This window comes from Amphiura filiformis, chromosome 4 (genome assembly GCF_039555335.1).
Source record: "Amphiura filiformis chromosome 4, Afil_fr2py, whole genome shotgun sequence".
NCBI lineage: Eukaryota > Metazoa > Echinodermata > Ophiuroidea > Amphilepidida > Amphiuridae > Amphiura > Amphiura filiformis.
In genome coordinates, this window is record NC_092631.1 from 38,702,224 (window position 1) to 38,721,484 (window position 19,261).

The 19,261-nt window shown below is 35.6% G+C and overlaps 1 pseudogene; it reads left to right on the top strand.

The window, feature by feature from the left end:
- The window catches only part of LOC140150867 (corticotropin-releasing factor receptor 2-like), a 202,526-nt pseudogene that overhangs the window by 19,340 nt on the left and 163,925 nt on the right, over positions 1-19,261 (top strand).

Here is a 19,261-nt window from a genome sequence, read left to right on the forward strand (position 1 = left end):
CATTTAAACGTTTTCTGACAACCTTTTATAACCTTTTGCGAATGATGTCGAAAACGTTTTGTGTTTGCTGGGATGTCCCGGAAACAGGTGTTATCAAGTTAAGTAAATTATTGTCATTGTTTCAGAATGAGACACTTAATGTATTGAATATATTGGTCGTATGTCACCTGCTCATTGACCTCACTACAAATATAAGTAATGTTACAGGGTGCGTGGGGTAATGAACGGGCTATTGTGTAATGCCGAAGATACAAGTTTGGAATAAAATGTTACTAGATCATCTACATGATTCAAAGCAGTATTTTGTGAACCTAGCATCCTCTTTTTATGACATTTTTTCAGTATAGATATCCAAGAAAAAAAGCTTATTCTCAAAATGATAGTTGATTCCGATTTTGCGTTAGCGAGTTATGCATGATTATGTGTATTACATTGCCCCATAGGCCATTGTTGTAATTTCATACACCAGAACGTAATTCAATTTTGCTAAAATATTCATCTGTAAGAAATTTGTATGTATATAAACATTATATAGCCCGAAATTTCCAGTGGTATAAAAATCTTAACTATTTAAGTTGAAAATTACCGCTATTGTTGACACCTAGATACCCAGCAAACACAAAAACGTTTGGGTTTTAGTTTAGATAAAAACGTTTTAATAACATAAAATGTCGGGTTATATAAAGGCCATGGAAATGTTTTAAAACGTTTTGCATGAAAACACACTACAACAATATTTTTTAAATGTTTTTAAAATGTTATTGTAAAATATTTTTGGCATACATTTTTTTGCCAAGTATTTTGTCAACACTTCAATAACATTATGTTAGAATATTTGCAGTAAGTTGTCAACAAATGTTTTTGAATTTTATGAAACCATTTTATACCCTTTGTATGTCTTTTATATAACCCGACATTTAAACGTTTTCTGGCAACCTTTTCTAACCTTTTGCGAATGATTAGAAAACGTTTTGTGTTTGCTGGGATACACTATTATCAAAACTAAACAGAACTTACCGATTTCACCAAGAAAACTTGCTTAAAAAGTTTATGTCTTTCTTTCTGAAAAAAGAAACACACAAAACAAAAACAAACAAAAAAACATGTTGTATTCTGGCCTTTTAAAAGTAACAATACCGTAAAATTCCGTCTACAAGCATATATATGCCTCTAAACGAGGTTTTTTTGACACAAGAGACAAGAGGCAGACACTCTCAACAAAAACGTTATTTGGAGCTATTTTGGAACTATATTACTGATAAAGGCGGCTGTACAAACATGTATATTTGTAAGACCAATCTATTGCAATGTTTTTGAGAAGGGTATTGGTCTTTCATATCTTTCGTTAAAAAAAACCCTCGTTTAGAGGCATATGCTTCTAGACGGAATTCTACGGTATTTCACAAAATATCAATGACCATCAGGAAAGCGATCCATTTAAATACGCTAATGGATCGCTAATCGTCAGCGTTAATAAAAACATAGATGCTCACAAAATGTGAGGCAATGTGCTTAATTAAATTAACTTGACTTGCAAATGTGAATTTTGGTGTGAATTTAGGCTATTTCGAATTATTGATATTCAAAAGGCGTCATTGAATTGTCTCGTAACCAGACATCCATGTGAATGTGTTTGCATTGCACTTGGTAAGTGACTGCTGAGTCTGCTTAAGTCGATTCCTCGAGTAGCATTAGTCTGAATTAGTTGTCGCAAATTGGTCTTATTGTTTTGAATAAGTTATGTAAGCTCTTTGCAGATGTTGCTGTATACGAATTAAAAACATGGTACCATGTAATGTGTAAATTCCTAATGAGTAATGTTGTAGTTACAAATTTTAAAAATAATAAAGTCCTTCGATTACAGTTTTATTAAAGTTTGTTATGATAATGAAAATCATTCATCATCATCAGTCGGCTGCGGAGCAGGCGACTACAAGCTTTCTCCAACTATTGCGATCTTGGGCAAGCGAAACAATTTTGTTTGGCTGCAGCATCCCTTCAGTGTCTGCCAGGAGGTGCTGGACATACTGAAAATCGTTAATCATTTTAATTAAGTACAGTTCTTGACTTTCTGATCCATTTACGTTATGAATGTAGTTCTATTTTGAAAGAGTGCTGGGAGTGTGAGTGATGTCTCGTCATGTATACATGCAAATAAATTAAAAGCTTAATACTGGTATCTAAAACAAGGACACGGGGCTTTTACTACAATATGCTTGTACACTCATATATTAGAATCAGGGCCGGATTGACCTTTTTGGGGGCCCTGGGCCAGGCCAACATTTGGAGGCCCCAAAACTCACCGTGAGAAAGGCGATGATGTGCACTCGAGTCTTAGTATACAAATAGGGGACCTATACTATAAGATCGACTTTGGAGGCAGAAGCATTACAATTAAGAGGTAGACGAGTATATTTTGTTCAGATTTACTAGAATATTTGCTTGTGAAAGGCGCGAAAATGTTTCAATTTCAAACAATGAAGGTGAGTTTTACTTTGGAAAGAAAATTTACCATATTTTGGTCCAAAAGATGGTGTTTTCGGGCTAAAAGGAACATGCATAGGGCAATTTTGGGGGCCCGGGCCCATCTGGCCCAATGGGTAGAGTCGGTCATTATTGGCTATGGTGGTCCATTGGTGGAAGTTCAACAGCACACCCATTTGACGGGAAAAGTCTTTGAACTCTTACGCAGGGGTACAGAATACCGTTCAAGTGTTTATGATTTCTTTTTTAAATTGCCATTACATGTCAGCTATAAGCGTTTCTGTCCATACTGTTTTACAGACACGCACAGAGTTTACGAAATTCAACCCAAGTGTTGAAAATAGCACGTCCGGAAGGCGTCATCAGACACATAACATCTCCAGGTAGCTCACTCGCCATCTTCCTTTACACCTGCAGAACGCTTCGTATGACCTTGTTTTCAAGCACAGACTTACACAAGTATGCTATCACATGCAACATAAAATAAATGATACATTACTTGCAGCCACGGGCGTAAACGCACGTGCATACGCACCCCACACCCATACCAGCATTGCTTTTATTATGATGTTGAGTTGTTATTTAGGTTCTTGCTCTCTTCTGAAAACGGATTTTTAAGTACTTGCGCGCACACGAATGCGCTTGTAATAGGGTCTGAATTTTTTTGTTATCTTATTTCATCAAAACACACATGATTAGCTATATTTTTATCTTAAAATATTTAAAATTTAATAGAAATCATGTCTATGACACACCTTCGTCTGTACTGTACATATTGCACTTTTTGAAACAAAATTTGTATATTTTTATCAGCAGAGCCAACAGGAAAGACATATATGAGGACAAATTCGACACTAAAATTTCATTGACCCATATATGAACTGATTACTTAAAAAGGATGTCATCGTTTTAATATTTCATAGCATGCTCTTTGCGAGGGCGTATTGATGCCTGGCTATTGAAATAAACCCTTAATACAGGTGTTGAGTACCAAGGTAAAAAGTGCAACTCTGATGAGATCGCCATGCCATTCCATGCTATCTAGTCAAATTGTCTCACTGGCACGGTTTTAATATAAAAACATCTCAAATTCTTATTATTTTCTTTATCGATGGTTGAGAGCCAGAAACTAAACCTGATCCTACAAAATGAGAATAAAGTTGCTAGTCCATTAAACATACGATAAAAGATATTCCGGAAAAACATTGAGTTTTGAAGACATATTTGGTATGATTTTAAAAGGTATAAGGATTCAAATCTGGAATATCTCAGAAAGTTATTTCGTCAACTTTATGATCATTTTGTTCGAGCAGTACATTGTGAGCTAAAAGGGCATTTAGTGATCCATACCCACATCCCCACACTTTTCTTTTATGCCGCTGGAAACCTCTGGCTACATAATGTTTATGTAAAAAAAAACCGAAATTACAGCAGTAGCTTAATATGGAGCAGTGTAATACACATAATCGTGCATAACTCGCAAACGCAAAATCGGAATCAACTGAGATTTTGGAAATGAGCTTTTTTTCGTGAATACTAGTATCTACTGAAAAATGTCGTAAAATGAGGATGCTAGTTCTGAGCCCTCGTTATTTATTCTATTTTATTTTATATCTTGAAGAAAAAAACCCAATTTGCCGCAAAGTCCCTCCTTCTGATGTGCTGTATCACACATAAACCTCCATTCAACTGTTATACCTCAAAATTTGGTCACATGTTTTGGGCTACGAGTTTTTTGTAACCAATACATTCAAAAGTCAATTTGAGGTTAAGGAACTGTGTCCTGGCACATTTGAATGTTTTAGATCTTAGTGCATCCTGATTTCCAAAGTTTCAAACAAAGTATCTGTAAATATATTACAGAATAAATACTGTAGTTTTACTTATAGTTTGATCAGCTCATAATCGGCGGGCGGCCTTATAACATCGCGGATTAATATCAATATATCTTGTTTAGAGAATTGTCGTGAGACATGTCGCCAGAAGTATTACAAATTATTATTTGAAGTCATATACTTTGTGCAATTTCTTTAATACACAAAATATAGACCAGGCAGATCAATTATATCCTTCTTAACGTGGGTCTACTTTTCGGCGTAGTGGTAAAAGCCTAATAATTCCCGCCGATTACGAGCTGATCAAAGTATAGTATGTTTTGAATCAGTCTGCTCCTATAGGTCAAATGTCGTATTTACGTAAACAACATTGGGCTATTCCAGTTGAAATCCATACACCCCTATGGAAGACATGACCTTAATCTGCCACAGATGGGTTTTAATTTCAAATGTAATCACCCATTCAGGTAATCCAATTTGAAATTCATACTCCCCGTGTGGAAGATTAAGATCATGTCTTCTTTACGGGGTGTATGGATTTCAAGTGGAATTTTATTGTGTTTTTATTTGGGAACAAGATATTTTGAATGTTCTTGAAGCTGTCTGAGTGCACGGAAAGCAGAAGGCAGTATATACTAGTAGTTAAGGCAAAATAAAAAAAAATAACATGTTTCACGTCCCCTCTCGCTTCCTTTTTTGAGGTTTCCTCAAATATATTTTTATTTTTTGAAATTCAGTTATAACTTTTCAAAAAATATGTCTAGGAAGTTGGAATGCTTTCTATAGCCTTGTTAAGATAAAAGAAACATTTTAGGAAGGTTTTGTGATCATTGGAGGGGGTGTAACTCTCAGAACAACAAATAAAAAATGGCCTCCTTCTTTTTCCAGGCATTATTGTATACGCTAAAACAGCTCTAAGTATGGGTATTTACACCAATTTTGCGATAAAAAATAGAAAATAAAAAGCCCCCTCCTCCTCCTTTTTTTTTTGAAAACCCGGACGTGAAACATGTTTTATTTTTTACTTGGCCTAACAAAGCAAATACCGCAGGCCGGAATTCATCCACACGTTACATTATTGTGCAACTGGTTTTTGCGCGGCCTAGAAAAATATAGATAATCATGTTATGATGGCCGCAAAATATAGGCTAGACTATAATAACTATCACCTAGTTGATTCCTTCAGTGAACATGCCTCTGTCCTTAATCTTAAAATTATCTTCTTCTCTCTGGGGATGTGTTCATGTCAATAAATTCAATTTTAGTTACAAACAGTTCATATAATATGATCTGATTATAACATATTGAATAATATTTATGTTTTTTGAACTGCCATATGTCATGTCTGCTGCATCGTCATGTGATTTTTATCAGCGTGAATATGCTGTAAAGGCGCTATACGCGCTAGACGGTTCTCCCTGGGTAAAGATTTTACTGCTTTAATATTGTTCCAGTCTGCCTGTATGAAACTCGGGAAGCTCATCCTGGTTGCGATGGTTTATTGTGGTGTGTACAGAACGTGCGCTTCGTGATCTCCTGAGTACTTATTATCTTTTGTACATGAAACTAACTTTTTTGGGTCAACAACCATTATGGCCGACTATGACTCGTCCAATATCAAGTATAACGTTTCAAATATTTGTAATATTTTCTTATGAGATACCCGCTTCCAATTCAATCTGATATGGCTAGACTAGTCTGATACACTTTCATTATTTTCGTTATTATTCTTTGCAAGTTATAAACCGACAAAGTCAAACATAGAATGGAATATCCAATAGTCTCCTATATATCGGATGTCGCGCGATGATAAGAAATGTAACATTTTACTCGTAAAAACATCCGGTGATCCAGCAATAAAGTGACAACGAATTAGATTGAGAGAAACCTGAAGTCGTAAACATAACTCAAAAACAAATAATTACATGGCTTTTAGCATTTGTTTTCTCATTTTTTCGACATACGACCAAAAATCTTTATCTAAACCAGTATGAGGAATTACCGTAGAAACTCGATAGTTAGCATATGTGGTTACTATCGAGCGCTTTTAAAACATGCAAACAGGAAGTGCCCCATCCACGAAAGCGTGAAGGGTTTTGAACAAATCATCGATATACACATAGTTATATGCGAACAAGTGAGCCTGCAAATTTGTGTCTCAACCCCATTAACTCAGTTGGTAAAGCGCCGGACTTTGGTACAATTTCATGTTTTCAAGAGCGCTTTGATAGTAAGCACATAATTATTATGTTAACTATCGAGTTTGTACGGTATATAAACATATAAGTTCTTACTGACCTCAGTGCGCAGTCAACTATTTCAGTTTCTTCCAACATTCAGGTGTTACATTTTGTCAGAATTTTCTCACAATTTTGGTTACATGTTATTTACACCTGAAAACCACTGGAAAGTGTAACACCTTTTATTATGACAACCAATATGAATAATTAATGTAATATTAGTCAGAGAACATCGAAGCATGACCGAAACCAACTTACTTGCTCTAACACAATACGGTATATTAAAAGCACATGCCGTAAAATTCCCCAAGTCTATACACTGGGGTAACTTTTGTCTGTTTTACCTTGTCTGATACATCGGGCTTCTTTATTTAATGTGTTTCATTTTGGATGACAACGGGCCTTTTCAAGTTCCTGGTTTTGATTTGAATTAAGCGTCGGTGGGCAGGAAAAACCTCCTTTACTTACTGGGTTTTAACATGTTTAAAACAAAACTCCACGAGGTAATATAGGAAGTTTTGCTTTAAACATGTTCAGGGGCCACTAACACATAGGATGTTTTCCTGCCCGACGACGCACTGGTTGCCCATTGTCATAGTTACACTTCTAGGCGGAAGTTGTTGTGATAGCTTTGTCTCTCTTCTTTGATTCAAATCAAAAACGTGAAAAAAGTGTTTTCGGTTTTCCTTTTAATTTCTTACGTAATCGTCTGACCACATATTCGCGAACAGCGGGGCTGCCAGGTTACAGCTTGGAAGTGTGATATACAATGTTCAAAATAATAGGACTTCTTTCATTATGCGAATAATGTATTGCAGTGAAATATTATTAAGTTGCGATATAAAAGACGTATATAATGAGATGAGGAATTTCGATGTCAAACTATTACGTAATGGATAGGTTAACTATTGTTAATTCTAATATCTTGATCATTGTGTTAATTTTTAGTTTCTGATCAATAAAGAAACTACGACTGAAAACTAGAAAAGGCCCACGATAACAATACCATCATTTTCTGACTTTTGAAGGCCAATAATGTCTCAAAGCGATGCGCATTTGTATCGTAGAAATTTTATCAATTTATTAATTTTTTTGTTCCTGCACGATTTTTTTTAAATAATTATTATTATTATTATTATTTTTATATATATATTTAAGAAAATTGCCAAAATGGTTAAATTGTGTGATTAACGCTCTTTAAATTAGTGAAAGTGTTTCACTATGTATTGTAAGAATGTAAGTTTTGAAAGTTCGGAACATCTGAAGCTTATATTTACTGAGTTTTTACCGGAAAAATGGCCAATCAAAAGCCACTTTATAATGTGAATTACTTTTCCGATAGGCATTTCACACAATTTCCAAAATGTCTGCCAATGACCAAACGTAAGTGTTTAAATCAATCTTTTGCTGTGTTTAATGTTTTAATATAATATTAATAAGCAGGGCCAAACAACATGTTTGTTTTATGTAGCAGTCAAAAGCGAAATGCGGTTTTTTATTTTTATTTTTTTCTATAATCCGTATACCTTTTTTTCTGCAAATTGGAATGGGAATTTACAGTGGGTCTCTCCGACACACACAAAAAATCACATTTCTTCAAATTCAAGAATATTTATGATCCCCTTTCAACCTGCAGTAGTGTTTTATATTATTTTTTGCGATTTTTTCCGCTTTTGGGTTGTTTTTTTGTAAGTGAAAACAAAATTATAATGCGCAAAATAAGCCGTCAAAAACGTAATGTGCGCGCTACAGGAAACAAACTTGTTTTTGTTTTTTTGGCCTAATAACGCCAGAATAACATAAAAATCTATAAGTGTTTTCAGTGTTGAATTCAGTGTTAATTTCAATCCGGGCAAAAACAACGTGAATCGTCTTGTGCTTTTACTAATACTTAATAAAGACATGAACATGAAAAAGTTACTTCCTCACCGTCTTTCGGAAATCGATTTTGATCATGTGTAGTAACATCTTCTTCGATTTATTCAGTTTCAAAACACGTAATGCCACGAGGAATCATTGTATTCGATGTAGAAATAATACACCGGTAAAGCGTAAAATCGTTACAATCCGTAAAGCAATATGTTAGACTTTGCTACCAATATTAGTTTTAATAATCGTACGTTACACTCAAGATTATTTTAATGAATTGGCTGGTTAAGCCCTAGTACTTCAGCATATTATGGTCAGGATTACTCTCTTAAATATTTGAAGTACCCACGATGAAGTTAATGATTATTAAAAATAATTATGGAAATATATTAAATCCGTTCTAAGTTTTCTATTTTTTTCTAATAAATTGTGTATGATTTGACGCAATGTAGATATACGGATTATGATATCCGATTTCCTACTACGTAGAACTTTTATCTCATATTTCCGTCCTTTCCTACAATATGTCAAATATCATACATTAAAAAATGTTATTACTTATACATACATAAGTATGATTACTTTTTTAGTAGCATATCATTTGCAAGTATTATGAGCTGTAGAAGAAGAGAAATGCACATGGCTGGTTGCGATGCTCGTTTTTAAAGGAGTATCGCAGCAAATACAAAAATGTTTTTAACACGTTATAAACGTACTTTTTGTAATGTAAAAAAGAAGTGAATTGTATAGGATATTACTGAAAGATACACCGTTTTACCATATCGTCATCCTACTACGATAACTGCGTAAGTCATTTTTTGTACGAGAACAAAGTTCAAAGTGTTATTCTATCATGTATCAGTTACGTAATCACCCTAATTATTTCGGATTATTCCCCTAAAGTTGTATCATTACCACTTGTTCTCGGGCAGATATTGGTGAATAGATATGTTTAAATGCATGCTTCAACCACATTTTGTACTTTGTTTTCAAAATGATAAAAAATGAGTTATCGTTATGTCAAATGCAGCAAACCTTTGTCGAGCGCGACTCCCGTGATGTTGCAAATTCGGAGTTAACAACGCGTACGGCGCACAGTTCATTCATAAATAATTTCCACTCGGCAACAGCAGATTGCCTCAGCAGCCAATCAGAGACAAGTGTGTCCAACGCAGTAAATACGCGATGTATACTTAAAATACGCGCTCGTCAAAGGTTTACTGAATTTGATTATAGTAGGCTGACGATATCAGTGACGTCATGTTCATTTTAAGTTGCTACTTTTTTAGACAGATATAAACACATCACAGAAAAGATGTGCATCAAATTTTTCAAATGAAATTACAAGGAGAAGCTAAAGTATGGTCTGCTGCTTTTTGATACCTCATGTGTGTCAATAATCCCACAACTGTTGCCACGGCTGTCCTTTGAAAATATTAAATAAAAAGGGGAGCATTTTCAAAAGCTGCACTGAAACTCTACCCAAGCCAATGGTATATGACATCCTCTGATTTGGATGATGATAAAACACTCTAGTAAGAACTAAAGTCACTCTAGTAAGAAGTTTAAATGCAACATCTTTGGAATCTTCTGTTGTTTTCATTCAAAGATTTGTCAGGGCAACAACGCTAGGGCTACTGACACGAATGAGGTAGAACAATATAGAGAAAATAAATGGACTTCCTTTTTCTGATAAATTGAGTTGGAATCATTTTTGTGTCGTTGTATAAAAGGGGACAGTTGCTTTTTGTGATACATTATAAACCACATATCGTTGAGATTATTGTTATGTTAGCCTGGGCTAATGATATAAACAGTCATAGGTTGGATGAAGTTAACATAGAATATGCACCTTTAAGATGTCATTAGAAACCTAATGAAACCCATCAACCATGATGAAATTTTATATACACCAAGGTATCTTATGATTGAAAAAATAAGCCATGTTATCAAGTCAAATCCCGGGTTAACGTAGGAAGAGACAGTCTATCCACGGATATCTATAGCACGGGAACCATTTGTTTATTAGTTTCCGGGATTGATTTCAAACAAACTATAAAACAATATGGCGCAAAGTCTTGTCTGCTCCGAGTGTTGATCATGATGATAATATTATTAGGGTTGATAATCGTTTGGGTTTTAAGTCATGATCATGTCGTGTAGGTAAGTCTTTCGATATTACTATTTAGTCAGGCTGAAGTCTCTTTTCACCCTAGGGATATTGATTACGACATGACGTCAATATTTCGGCAGGTGATTCTGATAGATTTTCTGGCTAACTTAAATACAAGGTGAATAGGTTTTAACTTGTTCTTTTTTCTTAGATCAAATTGTTTTGCCCTTTCCGTGTTACATGTACAGGTGCATTGAAACTAAATTGCGAAGAGAGATAAAGAAATACGTGATATAGGTCTCAATTAGTCAGAATATTGTCCGTGTTCGCGACGTTAAAATGTCGAGGGTTGAGAGCCAGAAAGCCTTAACTCACAACCACCTGCTCCCACAAAATAAGCACGAAGTCGCCGGGATACTATAGAAAATACAGTCCATGAATCATGATAAAATTCAATAGAAAACAAAAGAAAATTTTGGACATATTGATTTTTGAAGAACAATGCAATGAGCAATGCTAACATGTTTGGTATGAATTTAAAGGGTATGAAATAAGAATTTCAAATCTGGAACACCTCGGGTAGTTAGTTTGTCAACTTTTTTGTTCATTTTGTGAGAGCTGGTCATTGTGAGTTGAGGCCTTCTGGTTCTCAACCCTGGATGTACCAAAATTTGAGGGTATTTGAGCGTGCCGCGCTGATTGGTCACAGAAAAATGACATCATATTGACGTCACGTGATACGCATACAAAAGTTTAATCCTCTCAAATTTACCGATTCGTGCTATGAATCTATAATTGAAGCATAATATTATTTTGCAAATACCTGAGGCAAACAATTTGTATTAGCTTTCAATATAGGTATAAAAATGTATAATGTATTTTAAGAAGCCATGTAATTTGATAAACGACGTGATTGTGGTCGTTTGAGTCAAATTGTGCTTGTTACGTTGTTTAAACACTTAGAGATTGACATAAGTAGGGCACTCGCTCGATCCGGTAATTGATATTGGTAGTTGCAGGAATTTGTTACTGGATGCTATACAAATTAAGGGGATGTAACGTATAGCTATCACTCATGAAAATACCAATATATAATGTGTTTTGAACATAATGTCAGAGTATAGTGTAATAGATTTGGCTGTCGGTATGGCAGGCATGAGTTTGATGTGCGAATTGACAATTGTGTGACACTTAAGGTTACACGAAGAAACGTATAAAAAACGTATAAAAGACGTATAAAGTTGTTCTCTAAAACAGAGTTTTCTCAGTAATCAAATATCGCAGCGAGTGAAATGTTGGTGCATTGGATGTAGCTTAACATTTTGTGTGTGTTATATACAAATTTTTAGAATAAGTTTGAAAATCCTTCGTTTAAGGCATTTTTACGCACCATGTTCACAAGATCAAAAACACGTTCCATGACGTTTTTTTCAAATGTGCGCCCCGTATAAATCCACGCCGAGTGATTGTTTTCTTCTTTTTCGTATTGTACTACAAATCGATCAAAGAAATAATGTTGCCATGGGGAAGAACCAAATACAGTACCGATTAAATTTTAAAAGCCCGTTTTTGGGGAAAATTTTGGAGAATTTGCTTGAGAAAAGCTGGTTTGTGAAATTATCGATATCTTGATAACGGGACGTTAATTTAGACACCTACATTATTTCTCAACATTCTGCCAATTGCTATTCCATTTGATTTTCACTCCAAATTGAAGCTAGTTTTGCAAAAAACGAGGTTTTTCTCCATCGGGTTCGTCCAAAATTTCAGCGCCGACATGCGTGTTTATTCTAAGAGCCATTATGTTGACGCAATTGTAATCACGTCATTGCGTCAAATTATAATTATATATCCTCTTCGAGGACAATCAATTGTGTAAGGTGGTGTGTGGCCGAGCGGATAGAGCGTTGGACTTTGAATCTATTATGATTTATTTTTGTGGGTTCGAGTCCCCGTGTGGCTGAAATTTCGGGGTTTTTTCCTCTTTTCATTTTTACTTCTGTTCTTCCCTCTTTTCTTTCTCCTTTTCTTTTTTCTTTTCTTTTCTTTCTTTCTTTCTTTCTTTTTTATTCACTATTTCTTTATTCTTTCTTGCTCCTTTCTTGTATAGTTTTTGTATATTTGATTGATTCGCTGACTACAGTGTTTGATTGTTTTTCACTTAATATAATTCAGAAATTTGTAGGCCTGCTAAGTCTGTCTTGTTGAATATTCCCAAATTCAATTTACAAATAATTGCTTTGTGATGTTGTTGTTGATGTTATTTATTTATTTCATCAAAGATATCAAGACTCTATAAATTTAATATCAACACATTTTCTAGACGGTGGCGTATCTTCATGAGGCGGGCATAGGGGCCAGAGGAAGTACCCCCAATCGATTTTAAAATTTATAAAATCCTCATGAAAGTTGCCGAAAACGGCTTGTGCCCCCCCCCCCCCCGCCGCATCACGAGCTCCGGGCACGAGCTGAGCCAAGTTTCATGTCTTGACCGTGGATCGATATTCTATTATAATTATTAAAGTAGGCTTACCTCCCGTTACGCTTGTTCATTTTCTGCATGGCTGTTTCTGTTATGAACTTACGCCCCTCTGAAATCAAGCGCATGAAAAACCTTTCGACTAACCTTAACAACGAAAGCTGGTGCAGGTTGTTTATAAGAAATCGAATATCACCATCTTATAGTGGTCAAATGTTTAGATTTGGAGTTACAGTTCAAATTACGTAGTCTTTTATTGACCGACAGACCAGCAACACTTCAGATATATCTGAATTCATTGTGCATGCCTCCTTCAATGTCTACGTCCTATAACAGATAACTATGATTCCCATCATGCATTGTGTCTGAATCTTAATAACCGCCAAATAATACAGTATGCTTCGACTTTATTTATAAATACGCACATGAAATCTCCGTGCTGCCATAACAGCTTGTAAACAATAAGTTTCGAAGTGACCTAAATAGCGGTTGGTCTTCCTGTACATTTGAATGCAAAGGCGGTAAAATCGTGAGACTGTGCAGCAAAATTGTCTATTTTGTTCAACTTTGTGATTACTGTTAACGTTTCCGTCGATAATTTTTTTTTCGTTGGAAAATACTTTCAAAATTTTGTTTTTGATATTATTTGATATCAATTAATACTTAAATTTGAAAAGTTCCTATCCTTTTCTGTATAGTGGCCAATGGCATGAGGATTTGGTCACGCTTACTGATCTTGGTATGTCGTGTCCATGGGTCATGTGCGTATAAATATAGACCAAGGTAGCTGGATGTATAACTGACCCTATTGGCAGTTCTATGACCAATGATTACACAATAAAGCAACAAATTATTATGTGACTGATATATGTGGCCTATACTACTTTTTGCAATGGAAATGAACTGTTTGCAATGCATCATGGGAAAACTACTACTATAACCTCTGCTTTGGCAGTATTCTATACAGCTCTTGAATTAAACGAACAATTCTCTATTTTAAGGATGCCTTAAATGTTTTGGATGTTATTCCTCACGAAATTGTTACTTGTGTTGAAGTATGTGTGTGAACTTTGATTGGTGGGTGGTTTTTACTGTTCAATATCTATACAGAATATAAAGGGACGTGGTCTAATATTTTCGCATTCTATTTGTAACTTTTAGACTATTTAAACTAGAATAAGCTTCCAAATTTTGGGTCATATTGCTCCAACTCTTTTGATATGAGAACCAATATGTATATCAGTGCCTTATAGGGTACCACAATTCCATACGTTTTTGTTCACACCAGCTAAACGAAACATAGCCAATCTTGGGCGTTAAATTTTCCTGGGAAAATTAGAAGAAAAAAATGTGAGGTTTCTCCTAATACCAAAACCTGATGAACAAACATAGGGATATTAAATAAAGGCTGTCGATCTGGTCAAGAACCTTTAAACAACGAGACTTATAAGAAAATCTCTATAGTCTATACATGTTATTTTGATTTATATTCACTTATTCGAATGGAAAATACCTTTATCTAAACATTCTCAATGTGAGGCTATACAGTCAACCCAAAGTCAAACTGTCTGGAATGAATTAGAATTCATACATCTGCTTCTTGATCAGACATTGAGTCTATCATCCGGCACCACACTATATGGTCGCATTGCCAATAGCATAGTTCAGTAACACCCATTGAACAATTATGTCCCCAAGAATGACCTTTGGTTGTAGAGTACGAGTTTGTGTACCCAACTCATTCAAAAGTTAACATGTGAATGTGTTAAACCATTGAGGCTAGAGAACTCTGGCCTGTCAGGTGAGCTTGTTTACCATACTAGTGTTAGTATTCGTGGACTTGATCATCGTGCCTCAAGCTTTCACAGAAAATCTATACTTTGCACTTTAAGCAGAAGTAACATAAAAGTTTAATTACGCCATACGACCACAACCCAAAAGAGATGCATTCTGTTTGTTCGGCACTCCTCCTTGTTGGACATGGTTAACCATAGCCCTAACTCTAATCCTTGCCCTAAATCCTAATCCTAACCATAAACATACTAGTGCCCTAACCCTAAATCTACTGAAAGTTATAAGCATGATAAGTAATCCAGTGTTTACTCGTATTCAGACTGGCTGAAAAGTTTTCGAACTTGAGTGTACGCCGCATACGATATAAATGTCCCAACAAAAGTTTTTCCCACAATTCTCAATAAAACAAAAAAAACCCACTTCTGTCTGAAACGGGCTTTAATTAACCCTCAAATATTGCGACACCTCCGTCTGAACACAACTTTTGTTATTGGTTGCGTGTCGGACAAGTGGATGAATGCGCCCAAAAGTTCATTTCGTGTTGCGGGGAACGATTTCGTATTCCCAACACATACCCAACACATGCAAGTACCTTCATATTTAGGCTACAGAACTATTTCATGACATATCTTGGGCATGCCTATCGCGCATCGCATCAAACTTTCACAGGTAGCCAAATGTAGATGAAGTACACTCTAGGAATTGAAACATGACCATCTGTCACGGCACAGTTCCCTAACCCAATATCTTTGTACACTCACAGAATGACCTTTACATTAGTTGGGTACACAATTTCGTGCCTAACGACGTGAGGTCAACTTTTGAGCTATGGTGACTGAACTTTGTAATGACACATGGTGCTGCTAGTTTGGCTTTTAGTGAGAAGTAGATCTGGTGTGATGTTCTCCTTAGTCACTCCAACATTCTCAATCTGACGTCATCGACGAAATATGTCCAGAACTATAGATTTGGCCCACTAAAGTCAATGTGTCGTTCCTTTTTTCTGATTGCTTTTACTCTGCTACACTTCAAGATAAAGTGGAAATAGAAATGTTGTATTGCTTTACCTTTGGAGTCAAGTTTTTAATAAAAACGCAAAGCAGCATGTAATTCGAAATAACTAAGATATTTATTTGCAATTTTCAAACAGGTAAAATTCCTTTTAGTGTAGATAGTACATTCACACAAGTCATCAATAGCAGTTTATCACATGTAATCAATTCTTCTCACTACGACATCCAGGTATACGAAATCTAAGATTGCTATGAATCCATGGTATTTAACGTGCAGGTGGTTCAAGTGAGCGTAGGATGTTACTAATACAAGGGTTTCTGTTGCTACCTGCGTTATGGGTATTTCTCTCTCCATTCAAATTTATCATCTCGACGAGTTTTTTATATACTTATTTTGAGATGATTGTATTTAGTAGATATTCTGCAAGAAAACGCATTTGCTTATAATTATAAATTCCAATGTAAAAAATAGACAGATAATCTTGTTTTAAGAATTGTCTCATGAGAGGTCTCAAAACATTGGCTTACAGCGGTTAGACCGCTTTAAACATGTACAAACATAGCCATACAGGTAGTGATCAGTCACGTATCCCCCTCTGGTTTTCATGTATACAATCGTTGTCTCGCTTACCTGCAGATTGGGAAAAAAGGTTATCGCAGCGGTTGGCGCAGCGGTACGGGCTCTGCCTTGTAATCGGTGGATTGCGAGTTCGAGCCCCGGTGGTGCCATCGTGTTTTAACAAGAGCAAAAAGCTCTTCGGCAAGGCGCTTTACATATACCTTACCTGCCTCTCTCTACCCAGGGGTGAAATGGGGAGCTGTTATGAATATTGTCCATTCAACGCCGCGCAGAGGTATGAGCATGCCTTGGGCATTGTATGGCAGCTGGCATATTCTAACGATAGCGGAATAAATGTAAAGCGCTTAAAGTGCTTTGGTACATGTGCACATGTGAAAGGCGCTGAATAAATACCAACAATTTTATTTAGCTTTTATTCGTCCGGACTGAAAACATCACATAGATAAAATTATACATCTTTCAAACTTGCAATGTATCAGACTCACTGCATTTTGCTATTTATTTTGGATCAGATCAGTAAACCAATAATTACATTGTCAATTTGCAGCTAGTTTCTAGGCAGATTAAAGTAGATTTCATTTTTTTCTTCCTATCATTTTAACATAGATGCGACTGTGCCTGAAGGAGTTAATTACTGACACTGTCAATATCTGTAATCAGTTATAGTTACTATGATTAGGTTATTAGTTTCGCAGCTAGCTCATCGGAAGAAGACGTGTCATAAAACTTCCATATGTAGTCGTAACACGAAAATTTTGGTTAGGTTATGATATATCCATTATAATGTTCTGGAATTGATGCATAATCATGGTAATTATGCATATGTCTATATCATGTATATTGTATGATAGCTGCTAGGAGTGTAGTTTCGGTAAATGTGTCAAATAATGATACCTAATTTTTATCAGGTTGATACAATATGGTAGAGAAACCTTTTGTCATTATAGGTGTGAGTGCAGTGTGATACTTACGTTATCACAAAGATAACGATACACAAAAAGTGACACTTAAAGGCCCTTTCAGTGATTTCACAGGAACATTAAAAAAATGGAAATTTGTCAGAGTTGCTTAGAAATAAAGAATAAGTCTACAGAATTTCATTAAACCACTTTTCCCCTGAATACATCGACAAATTAGTCAAAAAACAGAAGTTTTAGAAAGGTTTTCTACTTCAACTCTGAGAAAATCGAGATTTTCGTACAGTGCGCCACCAATCGACTGGAAAAACTTCCTAGTCCAGTGTTTCTAACACGGGGAAGTAGAGTCTAAATTGATTTAAAACAGACGCTTTTAAGCTACAATTTTGTAGTAGAAAACAAAATAAGCAATTAAAGATCACCGAGGCAAACTAACGGTCAATTCAAATATGAAAACAGTTAAAATTGTGTATTTTGTTTAAAATAGTAGCTACTGATGTAATAAGTAGTAGAAACAATACGCAACGCGTGTTGGTACGTGGAGAGTGAGCTTCTTTCGATCTCGAGTCGGACTTTTGTACTGTCAGTATCAAAAGTCCAGAATCATGCAAATGCTTTATTTTGTCTAAAATACACGGCTTTCGACCGAACCACTAGCAGGCTATGTTAGCACATCTATGCCAATTACAAAGGTACCAAAATCTGAATTTTGATGATTTTTACGATCGTCCGGATGAGCAAATCACTGAATGGGCCTTTAAAGGAGCTCGGTGCATGCATTGTTCTGTCTACTTGCATCGTATAAAAGGGATGAAAGCTCAAGTTCGGTCATTTATTCTTCATTCTCATTACCTTTGAAAGCAATCTGATGATTTCGCATGAGACTATGTCCCTTTTGTCAATTTTCTACAGCTCCTGTTTAAGGATATGACCAATCCTATTAAGCCTCGTAGATGATTTTGCTCATGAAATTGTTTTATGATACACGTACGTACGTTGTGTTGAACGTAAAGGATAGCATTTATTTGATAACTCGCTTTCATCTATTAAACATTAATAACAAAAATATGAATTGATTTATTTTTGATTTGTTCATTTTTTTCTTATTGAAAATTCTGTCATGTTACTAAGAACAAGAACTCAAGTCTATCACACGCCAACAGCAGCCTTTTGAACATACTTAATGCGCAATCGTTCACAGACAGCCACATATAGACGAAGTTGCCACTAGGAATTTATGTCCTCTATCAGGACAAGGGTCCTTAACCCTTTTATTTTTGTACACTACAATGACATATGAATGTGTGGGGTACAATATTACAAGAAATAGTACATGTTGTACAGTACGAGCCTCGTTTGAGGTTATCGTTATTTGATGGAGATACATTGAACTACGAATAAGGTGAGATGTTGTTTTAGCACATAGTGAGAAGCAGATTTGATGTGCTCTTTTCCTTGACACTCCTTTGTCACTTCAACATTCTTACATCATGGACAAAACAGATCGAAAACTATTGATCTCTCTATTCTCTTCATACTCAAAACGTCGTTCCTTGTTCACCCGATTTATATAATTAGGTTGTAACACTTCGAGATTAGGCAGTTAGGGGGACTGTAGAAGTGCTGTATCTTCGTAATTATTCTCTCCCTCTTGTTGCCTACAAGTGTTTGCCATCGACACATGTCTCTTGCCGTGTACCATACTTCCACATGCCATTTTCGCATTATCATCAGTCCGTGATGTTGTTGGACATCATCTCCCAACTTTCCTCAATACATGACTGAACTATCGAAGCTTTCTATATCTAATGGTATTCAATAGCATTAGGTATATTATTACCATTTTTTCCAATACCCAGTTGTTGGTCCTTCTGTCTTTCGAGGACACTCTGAAAAGTCGCATGTAGCATCACATTTAGAGGGCATTGATACGCTTA